Consider the following 25,436-nt stretch of genomic DNA (forward strand, 5'->3'; position numbering starts at 1 on the left):
CCGTATTAAATTGCTACCAGGTTCATAAAGGAATCCACCTTTCCATTTGTGGAAAAAGGCTCTGAATTTGTGGTGGGCAGGCACTCCTGGAACAGCACCCAATTATTCAGGAACTCATTTTCAAGTCAGAAGATCAGTAAGGTCTTCAGAATGTTCTTCTTTTCCTTCCAATAGTAGCTTTCCTTTTGGTCATTTTGCTGCTCATTAGAACCCTCAGTAGGGGGTCAAAGGAAAAGAAGTGAAAGTCAATTCTGCCTATTTAGGTGGTAGTGGATAACAAAGTATGCCATTGTACAATGCAGAAGATGTGGAAGCTACTGTTTATAATAAGACTTATGGATTATAAATTATAAATTTTTTTCACTTTTTGTAGCCATTTAGGTTTACTATCATCTTGATGGTTATTTTTTTTTTATCATAAAAGCAATGGTAATAAAAACCTAACCATCATCTATAGGTATGAAATAAAAATAAACCCTTTCTCCCCATCTTCCACAATCTCACTCCCAAGAAGTAATCCCTTTGGGGCATTTTTATTTTTAGATCTCCAAGTGGTGGGCTCCATTACTGTAAATAATATAGCCTATCTCTACTGTTTTATTTAACAACTCTACATGGTTATCTCTTATTGTCAACTGGAAAAGATAATGTTTTTCCCATTTATACGCTCCTCTCTTTATGCTCATTTTACTTTTTTTTAGCACTTCTATCACTTAACTTAATAACTTCAAATGTTAGGTGTAAAGACTTATATATACACATATACTATATCTGTCTATCCATCTATATCTATCTTTATCTATCTCTAGATACTTTCTTGACTCTTTACCATGTAAGGTAAAAAATTAGTGCCCATTATATATCTGTGTTTGTTCATGGAGTTGATTCTAAGAATTGAAACTCAGTAAGTTCTGTAAATATTATTTATTTAAGATGAAACAAGTGTGAATGTACCTGTGGAGAAGGTAATACTTTCTTTGAGTGAAAAACTAGAACCTCTTGAAGAATACCTCTACTAAAAAAACTCTTTTTACTCTCCGTCAGTTGTTCAAATTCATGACACTTTCTGTTTTGTTTCATGTATGCGCTATAACTTTCATATATAGTTTTTTCTCAAATTTCTGTTTTTTAAAATATTTTTATTGTCGTTAAAAGAATCATATCATTTTACTTTATCCCTAAATTTTGTAATTATACTGTTTGTTATAGAGAATTCACTTTCTTCTTGAAAACATATTTTTTCAGGATTCTCATTGCCTGTTCTTATTGGGCTCAGTTACTTTCAGCCTTATTCTCAGTAGCCATGCTGGGGTTTTTACTGCTTATACCCTTGGTTTAATCCCATAGTTCTAGAAACTCATGCATTGCTCTTTTTTTTTGAATTCTTTTTCAGTTTGCTATAGTATTTCCAAAAAAATATCTTTCAGAAATAATGGATAAGAGATAGGAGTGTTTGCATGCTTAAAAATATTGTGACTGCCCTCATGCTTTTCTGATACTCTAAGTATAGTATTCTATATTTAAATGATATTTTGGGGGATTGTGATGGGGGGAGAGAGAGGACAGAAAAGGCATTTGCTGCATTGCCTTTGGTATCTAATGATGTTGATTAGAAGTCTAGTGGCAATCTGTTCATTATCCTTTTGTTAAGAACACACACACACACACACACTTTATTCTTGAAAGCTTTTAGAAATTTTTTCCCTCTATCTTTGAAGTTTGAATTTTTCATTCACCCTGCTTGTCGTTCTATCAGCTCTAAATCTGAAGATTTGGGTCCTTCTTCAGTTCTAAACAATGTAATCAATTATTTTAAAACTTATTCCTCCCTTCCATTTTCTCTGCTCCTTCTTTGGGAAACATGCATTGGATATGTGTTGGGTACCCTACAATGATTTCCTGTCAACTTTTCTATTAAATTTTCTATCCTTTTATATATTGCTTTACATTCTGGGACGTTTCTTCAAGTGTTTATTATAGCCCTTGTATTGATTTTTTTAAATTGTTGATCATATTCTAACTTTCCAAAAATTCTTTCTTATACTCAGATTTCTTTATTTTTATATAGCAGCCTATTTTTATTTTATCAAATCAATATCCTGTTAAATCTCTCTGAGCATACTAAATAAAATATTTTCAAGTTCTGAACTATTCCTGCTTATTTGAAGTCAGTGGTTTTATTTATTTCAATTCTTCTTTGTGTGTGTGTGTGTGTGCTACTAGTTTTCCTCAAATTCTGAACATAATCAATTCTAAGATGCTCTTTCTTTTTTTTCTTCAAATATTTATATCTTTGAAATCAAGATGTATCTTAGAATTAACAGTATGTCAGAGTTTAACTGGTAGTGCTTTTTTTTTCTTTTGTGGTATATAAAATAATGTGTTCTATAGTTGTTAACTATCCTAATTGAAATGAAACAAATAATTTGGTCATCTGTAGTCAGTTTTTAATATTCATAAGAATTAGGTCAGCAGGCATGGGTTTCTTATGCAATTATTTAGGTTTATCTCTTCTAAGGGTATTTGCTTTCCAGGTAGTTGTGTGAGTTTTTTTTTTTTTTGGTTGGCAGGCTTCATTTTTGTTTGCACAAATGGAACTAGCAGACAGCTATGTCTTACCCTAGTACCAAATTGAAGAGATCTGTCCTCTGAGTTGTGACACACACATAAGAACTTTGCTTTTCACATGGTGATTATTCAGTTGTTTCATGTAGTGTTGAGCCTGCAGGTAAACACTTCTACTAAGGGTTAGAAGTTAGGCATTAATTTTCATCACTATTCTCTAGAGAGATTATCTTCTTGATTTTTGCCTTTCTATCCATTCTTAATCTTTATACCATCTAATTGTCCTTAGAGGTTCTGAATTCTACTAGATCCCACCTAGGTAGCAGCATTGTCTTGTTAGTGTTTTGACTCTGGTTTCCTCCACTTTAATTTGTCCGTAATATTTTATCATATTAAGTTATGCTGCTTCTTTATTTAGGTCTAGGGTTGGTGGTTCTCACCCTTGTCTGCACATTGCAATCACCTGGGGAGCTTTATAATACATTGATCCCTGTATCCCCCTCCTAGAGATTCTGGTTTTGAGTATAGACTGGCTAAATCTAAGGTATAGTCTAGATTGAAAGCTACTGTCTCAGAGCAACTATGAAATGTAAAGCATCAAGGAGAGGCAGCATAAAGTATCTATTACCAGTTCAACTCCTATAGCCAAGTTGCCTGCATTGAAATCCTAGCTCTACCACTCAGTATCCGTATGGTCCCAGGCAAGTAAATTTCTCTTTGACTCAGATTTTTACATTTATAAATTGGGGCCATAATCATAATAATGGTTCATAGGATTGTTTACACAGTTTCAATAAATTAATATTTAACAACACTTAGATCACAGTGTTATATAAATATAAAATAGTATGTATACCAGCTGCTGAACATTATTTCTCCTATCTCTTAAGTTCTTCACTTGCCACTTTCCAATACTTTGAACCCTGTCTTTTCTCTGAGTCTGTCATTCCATTCATAGCTTCATCTACTTCCATAAGTATACTAGATTCCATAGTCCAGCACTTAGGTTGGTCTTTTTGTTTTTGTTTGTTTTTGCCAGTGCTCTTGATTTTGTAGCCCTGCTGTCATTCTGATGCTGCAGACCACCCACTGAGTCATCCTTCAATCCTCCTTCTTCACTCTTCACTTGGACTATTGAATGCTGTTGAGAAAAATGGTGTCATTACAAATTCATGGTCTGGTGCACTACTTAGGTTCTCTGCACAACTCTAATTTTTTCCATGTGTCCCTGGTGGACCCTTCCATTTCCCACAGTGATTTCTCCAAGGTTCTCTCTTTGCAGTCTATCTGTTGAGACTCTTTTCTATCTCAGCAAGCAACTTTGCCTCCTACTTCATTAAAATATTAGAGGTTATCCATTGCAGACTTCCTTGCCTTTCTACACATAGATCAGTTAGTGTACTCAGCCTTACCTTGATACCTTCCAGTATCAAGGAAGAGACATTCCTCCTGCTCAAAGAGAATTTACATGTTTGTTTTTGTTCTTGGCCATTCTCATTCTCTCAGTCTCTCTCTTTTTCCTCGCCTGTGTTTGAACCTTTTCATCTTCTTCACCTGGATTCTTTCCTTTGATTTATAGATGTTACAGCCTCCCATAAAAAAAAAAAAACCCTTCCCTCTAAAAATTACAACCTCCATTTCTTCACTTCACAGCCAAGCTACTCCAAAGAATATTATACACTTTCCTTTCTTCCTATCTCGGTTCCTCTCACTGTCATCCTACTGAAATTAAATGTCTTTAGCAATGCTGTTTGATGACCTATCTGCCCAATCAAATAAACTCTTCTTGATCTTCAACCTGTTAGGCTTATCTATGGCAGTTGGTGTAAAGTACACTTCTCTCTTAAAATCACTGCTCCTGTGACATCTGAAATATTGTTCTCCTTCTTTGGTAAACTTTTTCAGTCTTCTCTGAGGGTTTCTTTTCTTTTGTCTGCTCATTTGGTGTTGATGTGTTATAACTTGTGCTTTGTTATCTAGAGTGTCTCCTCCACTGCCATATTGTGGTATTGCTATATATAAGCTGTAGCTCATAAATGTTCATCTGTAGCCTAGAACTCACCCTAAACTCTGCTACTTTAGATAAAGCTGATAGAACTTTGCCCTTTGGGTGGCCTAAGGAACCTCAAAATTGAGCTAATTTTCTTTAACCTAATCTTGTTTTCTTTCCAATTTTACTAATTTCGGTAATTAGGGAATGACTTCCAAGACAAAAATCTAGGAATCACTCCTGACATCACCCTGACTTTCACTTCACACTGCAGAAGAGTGTTTAAGTGCAGTTACTTCTACTTCTATAACCTCTCTCATGTGCCACCCCATTACCTACCTCCATTACTCTTGTATTGACTCAGAATTTGATCTTTTATTGGCCAAGCTTACTGCCATTTTCCTCTGTTTTTCCTACCTCCATCCAAGACTGCTTCTTCCAATCCATTCTTCACAAAAGAATTCTTCCCAAAAGTCTTGTGGAAGGAAATGAACGTTTATCTGTTGTAAAATGATGATTAAAATTGTTTTGTCACATTCTTTATAATCATTATAAAGAGTGACTTGACCCATTCTGTGGGAGAGGTGAGATTATTTCATCTTCCAGGGAATGGAGATCAAGCAATTATGTTTTTCTGAAGATACAGTCCACCTTGCACTGAGGAAGAAGAAGCCAGCTTTCCTCATGCTAATGGTTTGAACTACTGAACTCTAGTTTTAATGGCCATTCAAGTTGCTTTTGTGACAGAAGAGAAAATAATATAATTTTCAGGGGAATAGAGATTTGTGTGTGTGTGTATTTGTGTTTTCTAGTAAGTAGTATAGAAATTCTCGAGGTGTAGTCCCTGGACTGGTAGCATAATTATCATCTGGGAGATACTGAGAAGCACAACTTGGGTCCTACCCCAAATTTGAATTAGAAATTCTGGCTATGGGACATTGGCAAAATGTAAAAGCCTTTCAGGCAATTCTGGTGCAAGCTAAACTTTGAGAATGATTGACCTGCTATATAGTGGGTGTTGATTAATCATTTGTTGAGACAAAAGGAAAAATATTGGTATCAAGGAATAATAGAGACTTGAGGTTATTGATTGCTAGAAGGGCAATATGGAAGGGCCCAGGAAACATGAGTCAGAATTCTTTCCAGTTAGTTGCTATCTTCCTGTGAGAGAGACTTTCAAGTTGCCTACACCTGGGACCTGAACCCCTTGATTGTCTGGTCTTTAAAAGAGTAGACCCAACTCTTCATTTGCACCAAGGACTTTTTGCAATTTTCCAGGACAGCTGTAACTCCAAGGGCAGCCCATGGGACACCAGTCATGGGGGTTGCCAGGAGCTTTTAGCATGGGGCTGTGAGTAGTCTGAGCTGGGTCGGGAAGGGGAGGATGTTGTCATTACAGGTGGCACCATTTCTGATGGTGTTAACATGTGAGTCTGGCTGCAGCTTAGGTTTCATCACAGGCATAATGGCACACACAGACTAGACCCAAGCATTTTTTCCCCACATCACTTTTACTTAATTCTAGATGGCACTCTATCACCAACAGAGTGGTTCAGGAGGTTAGAAAGAAACTCTTCCTAAGTGCCTGGGATGACAGAGTAACCTATAATCCATGATTAAGACTTGAAGGTAGAAAGCATCAGAAGAGCTGCATTCAAAGCACTGAAGATGTAAATTTTTCGTGGCTAAAACACCAGAAGGGTAGTGATTCTGATGTGATTTTTTTTAAGATGCTCCAGTCTGATGTTGACCCTCATTGGTTTCCCCAAGGGAGCCATGAAACATGATTCACAAATCCATCCTTTTTTTTTTTTTTTTTTTTTTTTTTTTTTGGGACAGAGAGAGACAGAGCATGAACGGGAGAGGGGCAGAGAGAGAGGGAGACGCAGAATCGGAAACAGGCTCCAGGCTCCGAGCCATCAGCCCAGAGCCTGACGCGGGGCTCGAACTCACGGACCGCGAGATCGTGACCTGGCTGAAGTCGGACGCTTAACCGACTGCGCCACCCAGGCGCCCCCACAAATCCATCCTTCTTGATCCAACTTTTTTCTCTCTCTCGTTATTTTTGATCCATCTTTCTTTAAAAAAAAAAAAAAAGGTCCTATTGGCAATTAGAAATAACATTCATCCACTTCTCTTCAGAAAAGTTTTCCTCTTGTTTCTGAAGCAAATAATTATTGAAAGTAGAGGTTTGGAAGGGCACCTGGGTGGCTCAGTTGGTTAAGCTTCCGACTTCATCCCAGGTCATGATCTCGTGGTCCGTGAGTTCAAGCCCTGTGTCGGGCTCTGCACTGACATATCAGAGCTTCAGATTCTGTGTCTCCCTCTCTCTACTCTGTCCCTGCTTGCACTCTATCTCTCTGTCTCTCAAAATTAAATAAACATTAAAAAAATTAATAAAAAAAAGAAAGAAAGTAGAGGTTTGGGGGTGGAGAGTGATTTTCTAGTGCTAGCAAGGAAGCATGTAAACCTTAAACAGGGAATACTACTATGATCCTTCAAAAACATCAGATTCATGAGTGCAGGAAATGTTGGAGGCAAATGGGATGGTTCAGAGGCTCCCATCCCGACCCTACGTTGAGCTTATCCATATCCCCAAACTGACTAACACTTCAATCTTTGTACTTAATATCTAAACATTGTTGAACAAGTCTTTGGGCAAGAAGAAAACTGGGGAGCTGGGCCAGTCACTCTCCTGAATGTCTCTGAAGTTAGTGAGAGGGGTTCTGCATACACCCTGACACTAGAGGCCTGGTTCAGAGAACACTAGTTAAGGAGCTTTAAACATAGGAGGCGTTCATTAGATACACTTGAGATCACCGTGGACTGGTGTTTCTCAGTGAACCACATTTTAATTCAGCCTGCTAAAAATGGAATACTCTCCCCAACTCTGATAAACACTGGTCGGGGGTGGGGGGTGGGGGATGTGTGGCCAGTTCCTGCAAAAATGTTGCCCCACCCATCCATCCACAAGAGCTGGTGTAGAGGAAAACCACAACACTTGCTGAGACTCCCAAACACTTGCTGGGCTTCCTGGGAGCCAACTGCTGGGGAGAGCAGATCCCAGTATCCCACCCAGAAGGGACTTGCTCAGCCTATTCTCACTAGCATGGTCCAGAAGATCCACATGAGACTATAATAAGGAAGGCACATCTCTGGGGGAAGCATGGGCGTAGGGGCAGAGTATGAGCCTTCTCTGGACAACTTTGAAAGAGGACCACGTGAGGCTGTCTTTGGAGCTTACATGTGTCCCAGGACTACCTGGGTTTCTGAGTAGAAGTGGCAGGGCTGGGAGAAAGGGAGTAGCCTTTCTTGGTGGGTTCACAAGAAATGGTTGTATTTAAATCGTTCCATGGAAAATATGTATTCCGAAGAATAACCTTGCTAAGGCCAGAATTAGGTAACTGTTAGGCCAGAAGTTTTTGAAATGAGAGTTGTGGGTGGTCAGTGGTTGGAATCAGTAAGTTGTGGCCAGAACCAGAAAGTAGGCAGAGAATCTCACTGTGAACTGGAACCAAATGTAACCTGTTTAAATACAAGGCCCACCCTCTTAGAAGAACACATACTTGAGGACCTTCCACATTTTTCCTGTTCACATTCTGAGCTTTGATACCTACATAAAATACAAAGCATATGCTATGAAACCTTACCTCCTTTTAGGGGCTGAACCTCTCAGAACCCTCAAATTAAGCTCCATGAACTTTGATTTCAGGGACTTCCCAAGATCCAGGGAGTGGAAAGAAATGGAGAGTGAAAGTATAAGCCAAGAGTAATGTTTTCTCTCACCATGACTGAAATGTGGAATGTGTTCAGGGTGAGAACACAAATATATCTGAATGACCCTGAACATTTGAAAAAGTCCCAGAAATAGCTCATATATGAAGTTAAGGACCCAAGAGTGAATAAATAATAAAAGTGTTGCCAAATAGTGGCATAACCTCTGAAAACATGTAATCCTTTTGTGTTCCCCACCATGGTGATGAATAAGAAAGTAGTTCTGAGAGACTGATCTTGTGACTCTCTCACAAGAGACAGATCTTGTGACTCTACTCACAAAGTAGAGGAGGAGGAGGAGGAGGAAGAAGGGGAAGGGGAAGGAAAAGGCCAAAATCTATGCATGGGATAGAAGACCTTCTAAATCCAAACCCTAATAATTTCTGTAGCCTTAGCTCCCAACACATTCATGGTTCCCCAGTCGGTGCTAGCCCATTGTGAGCACTCAGTATCAAGGTACATAAGGTAAAGTCTTCTGTCTGGATAATACCTTACCTTTCAAGAACCCACCAGGGCTATGGAGCCTTTTTTCACTTTCCCCCTCCCCAGGCATAACATTTATTATTATGTACTTTTGTAATAGGAGCCATGAGACTTTAAGCTCCTTATGCAACAAATCTATCATTCCACTCTGTGTTCTCTGTAACCTAGCCTAGTCCCAGGTATTCAGAGAATACATAAAAAATATTGAATGCATGAGTGAGTGAATGAATAAACAAGAAGTCGAAGGACAAGGCTCTGTAGGACCTTAAGCAAGAACATATTTTTAAACCAAGACCAGGACTGAAAATTAAATATAAAAATTTTAGTCCCTGCTCTGCTCAAAACCCCACCACAAATCTATGTTCCATGAATCCTTTTTCACTTTGTTTTGCATTGAATATCTATAGCTATATATAAAGTGAACGCCTGGTGAGTGGGTGGATGGCGGTGTTCACTCTTATTTAGCAAAATGTGAATATGTCAGAATTACAGAAAATAGAAAGAAAGAGGTTTATGCAAAGCTGTCATTTCTCATGTCTGTTTTTTTTTTTTTAAGCTGAGATGGTGCCGAAATGGTTCAAACTTAATATTCACATCCACTTTATCACATTAAATATGATCATTAGCAAACAGTGTTTGGATAGTAGCTATTTCCTAACTGACAATAGCCATCCGGTGGTACCCACTTTCCCATATGCCTTGGACTGATACAATTCAGATAGTCTGGAAAACAGTGGGAGGAAGGAAGCAATTAGCAATGAAGGGGAAGCTGAGGGCAGGGGATAGGTACCAATTTTATCTCACATAAGAATATCCCTATACCTATTCTTTTGAAATTTATGGGTGGGGACAGAAGTACTATTTTTAAGTCTGTTTCATATCCTCAGTCAGCATGCAGTCCTGACCATAGGATGAGTGGCAGGAAACCTTGAGGGTGGGCACTAATGTTTAAAATAAGCTCAGGTCATAGACTAAGAAAACAGGAAGAAATTAACTCTAGAATACTGTGGATGTGGAAGAAGCTGGAAAAGTGGACAGTGGTAATGCTAAAAATTCAGTGTCCCAAGCAGTATTTTATAACAGCTACTTACCCCCACCCACCCTTAGCACCGCTTCACTGCCACCAGCAATATCTTTGCCACATGGGGTGGAAGGTGGGGAGAGGAGGGGTGGGGGTGGGAAGGAGGCCTGTCCCTCAGGGTTTCTACACGCTGCAGAAGATTCTTGAGCCATAGCATCACCCAGAAAGACAGAGGGAAAGAACGTATTTGGCAATAGTTTGTGAATACTGAGACCCAAAATATGGATGATTTGACTGCATTCTTAATTTTAGGATTAGCAAGTTACAAACACTGTTTGTTCACTAAATTACTGTCATGCTCTTTCTAAGCATTCAGCTGGATTACATTACCCAAATTTCCCCCACCTCCAGGTAGATGGGGTTTTGTGCTGAGTTCTCGCCGAAGGAATATGGGCAGAAAAGGTTGATGCCATTTTCCAGACCCAGATCATAATCCACTATTGGGTCTTTCCTCACTCATAGCCCATGTGGAGCAGCATCTGAGCCTGTAGAGGAGGGAGGTGCCCCAACACAGATAGGGTCTGGGTCATTATATGATCTCATCTTTTTATTTTTTTCATGTTTGTATGTGTGTGTGTGTGTGTGTGTGTGTGTATGTATATATATATATATATACATACACACACACACACACACACACACATATATATATTTAATGTTTATATATTTTTGAGAGAGAGAGAGACAGATTGTGAGTGGGGGAGGAACAGAGAGGGAGACACAGAATTCAAAGCAGGCCCCAGGCTGCAAGCTGACAGCAGAAAGCCCATTGCGAGGCTTGAAACCACAAACCCTGAGATCATGACCTAAGCTAAAGTTGGACATTTAACCAATTAAGCCACCCAGGCACCTCTTTATTTATTGTTTAGAGAGAGAGAGAGCACGCATGCACACAAGCTGAGGAAGGGCAGAGAGAGAGGGAGAGAGAATCCCGAGCAGGCTCTGCACCATCAACACAGAGCCTGATGTGGGGATGGAACTCATGAACCACAAGATCATGACCTGAGCCAAGCTCAAGAGTCGGACACTTAACCATCTGAGCCATCCAGGCATCCCTTATATGATCTACTTATAAGGTAGCCTACCAAACACAACATTCATTCCTTCTGAGCCATTTGGATTTTATATGGCATTCTATGAATCCACTGATGTTTGGAAGTTTATCCCTTGAGGTAGAGATACAGCTACTGCCTCCAAACATTTTGCAAAAATGATTCAAACAGTCACACAAATGATGTCTTCCATGTACTGTCACTTTCAGGAGAATCTTCTTCACCTCTCCTTCCCATTGTGGGTATGCAAGCAAACTGTTCATTCAGAACGTCAAAACTCACTTGTGGCTAGAATAGCCATGATATTTAAATAGCCAAGGAATCCACAGAGCAATTTTTTTGGAGAAAAAGTACAAAGAATTGAAGGGACATGATGAGCAATGCTTTTAGTCATTGTGGCATTCTTTCTCCCATTGATACATTCATGTAATTTCCACTAACGTGCCAGGTCCAAATGTATGCAGCCTTCCCCATAGTTCCTGAAAGCTCTGGGATTTAACTAGAATAATGGGGCAATTTAAATAGCTGTGGGCTTTCAATTTAAATCTGGATGTTGAAGTGAGGTTATTAAACAAATAGAAAAATAATGAATCTCTGTATATCTGAATTGTAGTCATGGGAGTTGAGAAGTTTGATAGGGACTAGGGGACACATACAACAGGGATGCTGGTGAGCAAAGAATTTCCTCAATGTCCTGTTGCATATTTGAATCTTAATCTAACTACACAGCCCTCTTACTTACCTGAGTGATGAGTTAGAAAGTAGTACTCCAGGCAAGAGCAAGAATAATCTCTAAAGTCTGACGGTTTCCCCATGTGCCTTCTGTTCATTGCTTGCTCTGTCTGAATTTTCTGTTGTCTCTACCCAAAGATCAAAAGGAAGTTTTTTTCTTCAACAAAGATGATCCCATTGCTAATTCCCTTACTACATTTCCTTACTTTTCTGCTTCCCTTGTGGCACTCAGGAAATGTAGTAAATACAAAAGTAAAAGTTCACTTAAGAACTACGCATAATTACAGAGTGAAAGAAATCTGTGTACCTGCCCAAGTAGTTGAGGGAACCAAAATGCTGGACTTCAGCCAGCCAAATTGTTCCCTGCTGGATTCTGGGACAGAGGGAAAGGGATTCTGTCTACTCATCCTTGCCTCGGCAGACAGTCAACTGCTAGGAACAGAAAAACAAATTGTTGGTAACTCTTCCCTGTCTTATTTTCAGGAAGATTTCTTTGAGGGTCCTGAATGCCCACAGGGCACCATGGTCACAGTCAGCAACTGCTAAGCCATGCCTTTGACCTGTACCTATTCCCTCCCTGGATATCTTTTTTTTTTTTAACTTTTTTTTGGTTTTAAAACCTCTTCCCCCATACATACACCTCTTGAGTATTGCTTTCTAGCAGGTTTCCTGCCAGCTACTTTTCTCCATCTCAGAGACACCCTAAACAATGGTGCTACCTCAATGTGGAAGCAAGACCTTTGAGTGAGAGTTTGGAGAACAATTTCCCAAGAAAACTACTCATCATTAGTTATATTATTGTTCACAAACATATTCCCTTCCCTGTAAGAATTCTACCTATTGTTAAGCTCAGCTGTGTGATTACTTGGGGTAAAGAAACGTGAGCACTCATGATATATACTACCACATTCCAGAAGCGTTAGGAAGCACTGTGAAATTCTGCCAGCTTTCTTTTTTTTCTGCTTCTGCCTCCTGCCATGAAAATGGTACATCCCACACAGATATTTCTTCTTTAGCCTGGGTCCAGGAATAAAAAGACACATGGAGCAGAGCCAAATGGATTCAAACAGAGACACAGAATCTGCAGCCAACCTGCAGCCACCAATATATAGAATGTGGTCTGTTATAAGCCACTAAGATTTTGGGGTTGTTTGTGGATTAATCAGGAAAGCTGATTAATATACCACATGTTTAGGAACATTAGGTATGGATTTTGTGAATGAGAGATGAAATTTATTGGGATAAACCCCTGTAGGGTTTTTGTTTGTTACAGCTGTAAGTAATTACCCTTATATACCTATCCTTTTTCCCTTTCAATAACCTAGGACACTCATTAGCCCCTGAAATGGAGGAGCTATGATGAGGTAGAGGGGAAAGATGCCAGGTCCTCAAAATGGGTAGGATTAAAAGGAACCAACTTGAGCCTTCTCCAAAAAGCTGGACAGTGGTGAACATCTACCACTCCCTTCTACTGTAAGTCAATACATTACAAGTAGAGTAAAGTAGCTTTAGTGTGTGTCTTTGTAATAGCTACAGAGATAACTTGGCTTTTCTTTTTTATCTTTCCTCGTATTTTACTCCCAGGTTTGCTAGGTACTGTTTCTTAGCAACATGATTTTGGAAGAAACAAGGTTCTTTCAAGCTGGCACTGCAACCTGAAGATGCTCTTTCCGATGACCTCTATATTCCCTAAGAAGCTTCTGAGATTCTCTATTTCTCACTCGAGTCTTTTGAGTTATTCTGTCTCCATGATTCAAGCATATGTCAACCTTTCTACATGCTTTTCTCCAGCTCCTGCTCTTAATTAGACCTAAGATTTCTTATCCTAGCTTTGCTAGCTTTGCCTTTTGGTATCTGCTTTTGTCAATTTACTCCTCCTTTTTATCTCTCTCCTCATTATATATCCATCTTAATACTAACCTGTACATTAGGAGACGCTCCTGCATGAATCTTTTGTGGTTCTGCATATTTTGTGACTGACAAGATTCTGTTCTAGATGATCTTTTCGAGGATGTATATAGCAAACAGCCTTGGAAAATCGAGATAATATCTTGGTCCAGAGAAGAGGGCAGGTTTGTAAAGATAATGTCTTCCTCCAGGGTAAATGTTGGATGGGTTTGCTTGCAGACCACTATAAAAGACTGGAGTCTCCTAAGCTCAGGCTTCCTCAGCTGTGACAAAAACAAACAAACAAACAAAGCCCAACTGTGCCACTTCACAGCATTCTTCTATGCATACCTGTGTTACCCTTGGAGGTCTTAGAGGACATGGGGAACTGGCACAAACAAGAATCCCATGCTACCTGATGTGCTATAAGTAATAAAATCTTTTGTCTCTCACCCAGAAGTCCCATGTCTTCTGCCAGTATCCATAAAACTATAGCAGGTAATTTTTTAGCTTACAAGTTGAGCAAAATCTTGGACCCTTCATAGTTCGTAACATATACCACCTTCTATAGAATTAAAATTTAAATTATGATATATAATTTATCATGAATTAGTACCTATAAGTATCCATGTTTACATGTATTACATAAGATACCACTTCCTTTTAAAATGGTATTAAATCAATACAACCACAACACACACAAACACAATTATCATTGTATCCCCAAATATTTAGTGTAGTTCCTCACTTTTTTTCTTTTTTTTTTAATGTTTATTATTTATTTTTTGAGAGGGAAACAGAGACAGAGTGTGAGTGGGGGAGGGGCAGAGAGAGAGAGGGAGACACAGAATCTGAAGCAGGCTCCAGGATCTGAGCTGTTAACACAGAGCCCAATGCAGGGCTCGAGATCATGACCTGAGCTGAAGTCAGATGCTCAACTGACAGAGCCACCCAGGCACTCCTTCCTCACTTTTATAAAAGGTCTATTGAATGATTGAATGAAATGAAAACTGGGGAAAGAATTATACATTTTGCTATAGAATTTATCAACCCATTTATACTACTGAGCTGCTCAACAGAATGGAGGAAAGCCAGCATTGACTTCAGGCCTCCAAAACAGCAATCCAAATTTAGTAGCTATCTCCCAGAAGTGGATGTGTTAGTTTTATTAAGAATGTATGGAGGGGGGCGCCTGGGTGGCGCAGTTGGTTGAGCATCTGACTTTGGCTCAGGTCATGATCTCACAGCTCCTGAACTCGAGCCCCGTGTCAGGCTCTGTGCTGACAGCTCGGAGCCTGGAGCCTGCTTCAGATTCTGTGCCCCCCTCTCTCTCTGCCCCAACCCACTTGCATTCTGTCTCTGTCTCTCTCAAAAATAAATAAACATTAAAAAAAAAAAGAATGTATGCAGGTATCTCATCTCTACCTATCAAGAATAGGGTTGGGAATTTGTCCTTCTCAGTGAATGTTTTTAACTGCCAAGCCCTGACTACACTATCAACTATACACTATAAGCATTGATTCTTGAGTACCTCATTAAAAAAATTTTTTTGAGCACCAATTCTTTGTAAGGAAGTATTAGGCTTTTGGGGCTTAAACATGTAAACAGGCAAATTATAGTTCAAAAAGTAGTAAATGGTAGAATACAATTAAAAACTCCACAGAAGCAGAGAAAGGCAACCAATCCAAAAGAGAGGGGCAACCAAGCCTAAGGACTGAGGAAGGGGGTATGTACAATACCACTATTTATATCCTTAAAAAATTTTTTTTAATGTTTATTTTTGAGAGAGAGAGACAGAGTGAGCTGGGGAGGAGCAGAGAGAGACGGGGACACAGAATCCGAAGCAGGTTCCAGGCTCTGAGCCATCAGCACAGGGCTTGAACTCATGAGCTGCGAGATCGTGACCTAAACCGAACTTGGACGCTTAACCGACTGAGCCACCCAGGCGCCCCACCAATATTTATATCAAAACCTAACTTAGGGGCTGCATCTTTTATTTTACTTGTGGCTTCTTAGACCTTGATTTTACTGTATTGATGCAACCATCCATTCCTTTTTTCTCTGTCCTGATATCCCACTTTAGCCTTTCTTACCAACCTTTTGCTCCTGTAAAAAGTCCTTGATTTGGTTTTTATCCCTCATAGAATTTTATTTCAGGCTTCTTATTTTCATGTTCTGCTCTGGGTTTCCTGGTGTTAACCACACAGAGTCATCCCTGTTTGGTTCTAATGCAATCTGTGGTGGGCCGTATATGTCTCTAAAAGCTCCTGGCATGTGTTCTAATGTTCAGACATGTTTAGGAAGTTCTGCTCTAGGATCTTCTACAACTCTAGCAATTCTGAATTGAAATGGATTATGCATACCTTCAGCTTTTCTTTGTATCTGGTTTTTGCCCAGTTAGTTTCTTACTAACTTACTTTGACTCCCTTTCCTCCCACTCTGCATTTTGATTTTTCAGAGAATATAGGAGCTCTGGCTAGGACAGTATGTTGTTTTGATTAAGAGTTAACAATGTCGTTCTGAAGAAAGAAGTAGAATCCAGGTGTTTTTTGTCTCTATCAGTAGGACTTGCACAAAGTCTCACAAGGTATAGAAAATCATAAGCAGGATTTAATGCTAACCTCTGTCCATCTTAGACCCAGTGGAGAAGAAAAAGGATGTGGGGGGAGAGGGAATGAGAAAAGATTACAGCTTTCCACATCTCCTGGTAAAATAGCATAAATAGAAAGTGGAGAAAAGACGGAGTTGCCATGGCAGCCTGAAGCTCCCCACAGAAACCATGACCTTCCTTGTCCAACCACAGGAGGAAGAATACATTTCTGAATGAGTTCCAGCAGATACTATGGTGGCTTTGTGGACTAGGGGTATACCTCTGCTCCAGTGAGATAGCCAAGGTGGGACTCTGCTTATTTATGTAGCAAGCAGCACATTCCTACTGAGTGTGATCAGACATCCAGTAGCTAGGATGCCCCATTAGAAGGAACCCACTGGGGTGCCTGGGTGGATCAGTCAGTTAAGCATCTGACTTTGGCACAGTGTATGAGTTTGAGCCTCGCATTGGGCTCTCTGCTGTCAGTGCAGAGCCTGCTTTGGATCCTCTGACTTCCGATCTCTCTACCCCTCCCCCACTCACTCTCTTTCTCTTTCCCTTTCAAAAATAAATAAACATTAAAAAAAGAAGAAATCCACCAATATATCAAAAATATGTAACTATAAGTCAGGCACACTCTTATATTTCAAACAAACATTTTTACATGTAAAGCCAAAGAGCAGAATTCTAATCATGTTGCAGCAATCAGATTTATATTTAAGTCTTTTAGCCTGCAAGCTAATTTAGGAGATAATCTAAAAACCAGAGAAAGTATTATTACAACATGGTATTTATTTGGGTATCCAGGTACTCTTAAAAGCACTGCCCTGAGGATTCCTTCCAATTAAAGTTTCTAGGGGCACCTGGGTGGCTCAGTCGGTTGAGCGTCCGACTTCGGCTCAGGTCATGATCTCGCAGTCTGTGAGTTCGAGCCCCGCATTGGGCTCTGTGCTGGCAGCTCAGAGCCTGGAGCCTGCTTTCGATTCTGTGTCTCCCTCTCTCTCTGCCCCTCCCCTGCTCATGCTCTGTCTCTCTCTCTGTCAAAAATAAATAAACATTAAAAAAAAAAAAGTTTCTAGTGGAGCACTGAGTAGGCTAAGTGTGTCCAGGGATCCCTATCTTCATGACACTGTAATCTGAGACCTGGGGGCTGCTGTTTGATCAATTGATCAACTAATACACTAACTGTCTATTTGATTCATTAATTTATTAAACATTGGTTGAATTCCTGAGATGTGCTAAGGAGTATGTTAACTGGTAATGATATAGAGATAAATAATGAGGGAAAACCCACCATCTCAGGAAGTTTTAGATATAGATAAAAAGTTATTGTTTCAAAACATCGTGATAAGTGTTATAATTATCAAAGAAGTATATATATATATATATATGCATAAGTAAGCATAATTATGCATAAAGGAGTGAATACCTCATCTCTGCTGGGAGTGAGGAGAGATTAGAGTCAGGAAAAAGTTATTGGTGGCTCAGCCCGATTTTGAAGGATTTAGTAAGAATTTCTCAATTATAAAATGTTGGAGAGGGTGCAACCAGCAGGGGTTACACAAGCTAAAGAAGTATGAAGATATACAATACAAATGATGCAGATAAGTAAAAAAAAAAAAAATACATGTATGGGAAGGAGACACTGGTGAGAAAGCAAAAGGCCAAATCAAGGGGGCTTTTGTCATCATGCTGAAGAATTGAGACATTATTCTGCATATTATGAGGGGAGGAGTGGTTAAAACCATAAAACTGTTGTCCTCAAGTGTGTGTGTGTGTGTGTGTGTGTGTGTGTGTGTGTGTGTGTTTCAGAAACCCTTCAAACACTGGGAGTGGGAAGTCATTGAGAGGCTCTGGTGTGATTGCCAACAGGGACACCAGTTAAGAAGTAATGGCTGAAACATGCAGAAAAATGAACCTGGGCCACTTTCTTACACCATAAACAAAAATAAACTCAAAATGGATGAAAGACCTAAATGTAAGACAGGAAACCATTAAAATCCTACAGGAAAAAACAGGCAACAACCCCTTTGACCTCAGCCATAGCAACTTCTTACTAGACATGTCTCCGGAGGCAAGGGAAACAAAAGAAAAAATGAACTATTAGGACCTCATCTCATCAAGATAAAAATTTCTGCACAGTGAAGGAAACAATCAACAAAACTAAAAGGCAACCAGCAGAATGGGAGAAGATATTTGCAAATGACATATCAGATAAAGAGCTAGAATCCAAAATCCATAAAGAACTTATCAAACTCAACACCAAAAAAAAACCCACAAATAATAATAATAATCCAGTGAGGAAATGGGTAAAAGTCATGAGCAGACACTTGTCCAAAGAAGACATTCAGATGGCTAACAGACACATGAAAAGATCCTCAACATCACTCATCATCAGGGAAATACAAATGAAAAACACAACAAGATATCACCTCACACCTGTCAGAATGGCTAAAATTAACAACTCAGGAAATAACATGTTGTCAAGGATGCTAAGAAAGGGGAACCCTTTTGTATTACTGGTGGGAATGCAAACTGGTGTAGCCACTCTGGAAAACAGAGAAATTTAGAAATTCCTCAAAAAAAAAAAAAAATTAAAAATAGAGCTAACCTATGACCCAGCAATTACATTACCAGGTATTTATCCAAAGGATACAAAAATGCTGATTTGAAGGGACACGTGCACCTCAGTGTTTATAGCAACATTATCAACAATAGCTAAATTATGGAAAGAGTCCAAATGTCCATCGATTGATGAATGAATAAAGAAGAAGTGGTATACACACACACAAACACACACACACACACACACACACACACACACACACAATGGAATATTACTCAGTGATCAAAAAGAATGAAATCTTGCCATTTGCAACTCATGGATAGAACTAGAATGTATTAGCTAAGTGAAATAGATGAGTCAGAGAAAGATAAGTAGCATATGATTTCAATGATATATGGAATTTAAGAAATGAAACATGAACATAAGGGAAGGGAAAAAAATAAGATAAAGACAGAGGAAGGCAAACCATAAAAGGCTCTTAAATACACAGAACAAACTGAGGTTGCTGGTGGGGTGTTGGGTGGGAGATGGACTAAATGGGCAATGGGCATTAGGGAGGGCATTTGTTGGGATGAACACTTGGTGTTATATGTAAATGACGAATCACTAAATTCTACTCCTGAAACCATTATTACACTCTATGTTAACTAACTTGAATTTTAAACAAAATTAAAAAGAAAAGTAATGGCTGATATAGTTATGACAGGTATCAGCAGTAAGACTTGGAGATATGAGAAGATATATTTTAGAAGTGATATGACAGGATGACAGTGTGACTGTGGAGATGTGGAAAGGAAGGGGTTTATGTTCTGGCTTGGGTACTTGGGTGAAGAAGTTCTTCACCAAAGCAGGGAGGATGGGGAGTTGGAGATGATGAGTTACGTTTAAATGGGGTGAGTTTGAAATGCATGTGGAACATCTAGAGAAAGATGTCTGATGGATAGTTCCATATGCAAAGAGTGATATACACTAATGATATAAATTTGGGACTTGTGGCTAAAAATTGAGTAGTTCATCAGATCTTTCATGGAGTATATTAAAGTTAATGATTAAATACAACATTCTTGACTGGTGTTTCTCAAGTTTTAGTGTGTTTATTTCAAACCCATGTTGAAGGATCAGCTGTAACATAATACAGGGATTCTTAATATAATAAGGGAAAGAACTGAAGGAGAATTGGGATGTGTTACCTCAAACAAGAGGAAGGGGAATAGGAATCCAGCAAGATGTAACTACTCTGGAGGTCCAGTTTGCTCTGAGACTTTACAAATCAGATGTGAGGCTATGGACAGAATAACTGTCCACCACCATCTCTCATGCAGCATTTCAACTGCTTCCCTAAGAATGCACATCATCAGATCCACTCGTGGACTGTCATAGAGAGATTATGCTATTGCAGCTGTCCCCAACTTCATACTTCCAGATCTTCATGGACCCAATCCAGTTTTCCTGGATGTCTGTTCCAGTCTCTGTGAACACCTGTCATGATGCTTATTTCCTTTCAGTGAAGAAGTGGGAGAGATTCCCTTACAGTAAATTATTTAGGAAACAAAATATAGGGCCAGGAAGTTTAGACTATAGCTAGAAATGAATCTGGACTTTGGTGATCACAGATCTGGCTTCAAATTCCTGCCCTTACTAAGTATCAGCTTGGAAAAGTAACATGTCTGAGCCAGTTTTCTTGTCTGTGAAATAGGGGTCATAATGCTACCTTTCTGAGGATAAAATGAAGTATCATGTAGAAAATGTCTAGGCACACTGGAGATGTGCAGTGATGTTGGCTCTTTTACCTATTTTAAGTGCTTTCTGAGAAGTGTTTTGCCTGAGTAAGGTGTGGTAGCTGCTTTAATGTAAGTAAACTCAGAAAACTGACTCCCCTATATAATCTTCACTGTAGGCTGAGTTCTGTTGGTTGCATGAGAAATTGACCAGTGGGAGGACCCTGGGAACTTCTTGGACCTTGTCTCCTCTGAGGGTTCCAAGGTTGAAACGAAAATTGTATTTAAAGGAGGGAAAGTGGGGGAAGGGATAGTAAAAGAGGAGGGGAGGAAACTGGAGTAAGGACTGTGGTGGTGGTGAGTCTGTGGGTGTTCAAGGACTCAAATAGGGAAATAGAAAAATCCCCGCACGAAGCCACCTCATGCTCTCAGGAGAAATCAAAAAGAAGGCAGCCGGAGGCAAAGAGGTGCTTATTCCATGCGTAAGAAGTATCTTCTATAGACTCATTTCTGATTTCAGGTTGTAAGGGACAGAATTAACACAGGCAACTGGGACACCTCTTTCCTTGTGGGGGGACTCCCAGCTGATAACGCTGCTCAGTTTCATTTCCAGGAAGGAGCGACTTATCCCTCAGCCCCAGTCTCAAGTCTTGTAGGTTCACTGCTGGCGTAGGAGGGGCCACACTTCTATGTGCCACTCTCCTCCTTTTCCTCTACACTGTCACTAAATGAAAGCTTTGGGATCTGGATTACCTGCTATTTATTGGCTGAATCCCTAGCAAAAGGTTGGGGGAGGAGGAGGAGGAGGTGGCTGGGCAGAATCTATGCTAAGATTGAATTGCACAAGGGTTCAGATGATGTCAGCTTTAATAAAGGTCTGACCTAGTGAATGTTAAATGTGGCTGAGTGATGAATCCTCAGAGGGGATCGATGGCAGAAACCTCTATGAAAGGACTATACTGCTTCGTTAAAATATTAAGCAGGTGGCTCTGCTGATCTCTGGCTGCAACTCCCAGAGCGCTGGTGGAATCTCAGCTTTCTGCTATAATCACTTGAACATTACTTACTGCCCTAGATAACTGGGTCACGTGGAGTTTGCTCCAAAAAAGGAAGTCTTTGAAAAAAGAAAAAGCCATTATAAGCCATCAGAGTGCCTGCCAGTCTTACAAAGAGAAACCGATTCAATTTAATAAACACTTTCTGAGGTCCACTATGAGCCAAGTGTGTGTAAAATGAGTGAAAATGTCTTTGCCTTCAAGGCGCATATGCTCTGACTGGGAAAGCAGATACACTCACAAATGACCAATAGGGACAAACAGCAGGTAATAAATACCATGGGAAATCCAAGAAAGGTGAAATTAATTATAATACAGGAAAGAAAAGAATAGTTTATGTTAGATGCTTCTGAGGTCTTGCATTTTACATTAGGTACACAACAGAGAAGCACAGGGAAAACTTCTGTAGGAATAGAATCGAAAAAGAAATTTTACAAATTGCTTGATTTAAAATGCCAATTCTGTAAAATTGTCTGTCAAGTGACATAGTGAACTGGTTTTCCATTTTTTTTTTTTTTCTCTCTGACAAGTTATTTCTATTGCTGCAATTTATAAGGGACCTTGTATTGGTCTTAGCTTTGCTTGGCCTCTATTCCATCTTTACCACTCACTAAACCACAATGTTTTGGTATTAGAGGTTCAAGGTTTAATGGTTTCATTTTCAGATAGACCCAGGGACTAGAATTGTGAGAAAGGATGCTTGAAAAAGCCTGTGGGTTCAGGGTGAGTAAGAACTATATGAGCATGAAGGGCATCGAGAAACTTGTCTAGTTGAGATGGGACTGAGATGCAGCAGGTGTTGGTGCCAGTCAGAGCTGCTTTTCTGGCCTGAGTTTAGTGCATACTAGATAGCCATGAACCTTCTAATTTTCATTCCAAAATTAGGAAAAATTCAGGAATAAATTAAAGGGCAAAGAAGCCAAAGGCTAATTCTTGGCTTTAAGCCTTTGGATGGAAGATCTCAAGAGGTAATGGGATGAAAAAAGGGGAGAGAGAAAGAAAGTCATATGTGCTCAAACTGGTCATAGTTTTTGTGTCATTGAGATATTGGTTAGTAAGGGCTTATTTTCTAGGTCTTACTCTCAGTTGGTTAAGGAACATATCTATAATAAGAACATCTCATTGGAGTTTTGGCAATATAGTAGAGTATTAGCAATTTTTAGATAAAAAAAATAACAGCACTGAATGCCGAGAATCTACTTATTTTCATTCTTACTAGTTTTTCATTCTCAGTCACATGGTTTACCACAGAATCTTTTGACTCCTAGTTCACTTTAAGGCCATTCTGACAGCCTTCTGGATAATTGAATTAAAACTTTCTGGCTTCTTAAGTTCAAATAAACACCCACAGACACATGGGCACCTCATTCATCCAAATACAGTCAAATGTACTTCTATAGTTTTTAGTAGTAGTCAATATGGTATGACAGTTCCTAGAAACGAGCTTGGTAATTTAGGAAGTGCCCAGCTGACACCACTAATAGCTGGAAGCAGAGGCAGTGGAGGCAAAATAAAACCATAGAGGAGAAAATGAGACATAAATAATAGAAAAATGAAGAGGATAAAAAGGAAGTGGAAAAACAAGAGATTAAGGGGAAAAACGAAATAGAACAGGATGTCTTAAGCACTTAATGAATAGGTTAGGATCTTCCAGTTTAATCTCATCTTGATTTAAAGAGCCGGAAGTGTTCTGGTGATTATCCAGTCTATTCTGTTTCACTGCTGAGAAAACAGGAGTCAGGAGGAGATGAGTGACTGTCTAATATCAGAGTTGATTGGAGATGAAGCCGAAGTTAGCACCTAGGTTTCCTGACTCTGGGTCCAGCGTTAGTTCTGTTACATCATTTCTTACACTTGTAAAGGCTAACTGAATCCAAAATTCCTTTGAAATTTAAATACTTTGCCATACTTCCTTGAACTGCTAACAACCTGTTTCACATTTATATTTTTGCTTTACAGCTTGCAAATTGCTTTATCTTATTTAACCTTTGTACCAATTCTATGAGAAGTAAATAGCAGCTATAAAACGACCCACATGGGATTTATCTAATTTTGATTTATGATATATTTTTCCCTCAAATACTTTCCCAGCTCTTATTTGTGGAGTACTGCAGTAAAGTAAACAAACAAACAAACAAACAAACCAAAAAACGTATTATTCCTACTCTTCTCTACCATATCGATAACCAAGGAACTCACTGTGCTTAAAGGAAATGAAACATAGAAATAGGAGGATGGGCAGTCTGATGATAAAGATGAGCTAGAAGGAAGTAATGATGTGGACAGAAAGAAGAATTTACAGAAGTAGATGCAATGGATGATAGCAGTTAAATCTTCTGATGTTCTAGACATGTATGATGGGGAAGCACTACCTTTAGTTGCTTCTGTAATAGTGATCCTTAGTATTTCAAGAAAGTTCTCTTTGAAGCTGATGGATTCAGTTCCCAGAAGGAGACCTAGGACTGATGTTGGGGAACAGGAGCACCCCCTCCCCACCATGAACTGCACTCTCGGAGGCCCAGCCACCCAAGGCAGGATGGTTTCAATCACTCCTGCCATCCAGTCATCGCTGACACTACTTGGCAGCCAGCCTGCCTCTAATGGAATGTGTCCTGCAACTGGGAATTAGGTCATCAGTAATTCACTTAATAGCATTTTATGAGCTGGGCTCTGACACAAGAGAGTGATCTGGTCTTACCAGCAGGAGCTTTCCTTGATGTGAGAGGAAGGAGGCAGGAAAATATACCATCCTGAATAATCAGACACTATATTCATTTCCAGAAAGCAATGGGTGAGGGTAAGAAAACTGAGTGTTTCTTCAGACTTTCTATTTGATCAGGCTAGCTACATGATCTTAGGTAAGTTACCTCTCATTTCCAGACTTCGGTTCCCCTAAGATTTCATCCAGCTCTAACATCGTATACTTTTGACTCTGGGGCACTCTCATGGAAGTTAGAAAATGGGGAATTTGTCAGGTCGCCCCTTTTCCCCCACCTCCCTGATGATGCTCTCTGGAAAGGAAGATGGATGCCCCTACTCTCTGCCACTAGCATGCTGCAAAAAGAAAACCCCTGATTTGTAGAGTTTGCTAATTTTCATGGTGTATTCCCAACATGGCTGATTCCAGGCTATCAGTGATTTAACAAAATTTAGCAAAATTTCTGAAAATCCTACAATTGGCTCTCATGAGCTGATATGAGCCACTCTAGCACACCACTGGTGCTCCCCCAAGTAGAAAGAGATGCCTCAGTGAATAGCCTCTTGTGCATAGACACAACTGGATTGTCCACACACCAAATATGAAGCATATATATCCTTGCTTTGGTTTCACCCACAACTTCTCTTTGATTCTATTCTAGCTGCTATTCTTAATCTGTCTGAAGTCCTCTCAGAAATATGTTGAGAATTCTTATTAGAAAAATATCCATACTTATACTCTCATTTCTTCTACCACAGGTTCAGGGAGTCATTTGACTTTTATTTTTTTCTTGACCTCTAGCACCCTATATCCGTCTTGTTGAAAAACCCAATATGTATCTTATGAATTGTTCAAAAGGTTCACTGCTATACAGGGCTTAGAAGTTGACGAAAAAAATCACTAGAGTCTTTCCTCCTTGTCACTTGATGCTAGAAAAGGGTCCTAAAATTTTAGTGCACAAAATCTCCCAGTTCTAAGAAAATCAGGGTGATTGGGGCTGAAAACAGCACCTGGAATGGTAATGGATAAAATGATGAGTCACTTTCTTTGATCTCTTCAATTGAATAGAGTTTAGATAATATTCAATTAACAAGTATCTTCTGAGCATTTACTACTAGGACTCAGCACTGCAAAGTATCATAAAATAAAAGAAAGTATAAGTTACCATACCAGCCTTCAGTTTATACTCTGGTTGGGGAGATAAGATTAACATGCTCAAATTAATGAAAATCAATTAAAAACATT

This window comes from Panthera leo, chromosome C2, assembly GCF_018350215.1.
Source record: "Panthera leo isolate Ple1 chromosome C2, P.leo_Ple1_pat1.1, whole genome shotgun sequence".
NCBI classification, from domain to species: Eukaryota; Metazoa; Chordata; class Mammalia; order Carnivora; family Felidae; genus Panthera; species Panthera leo.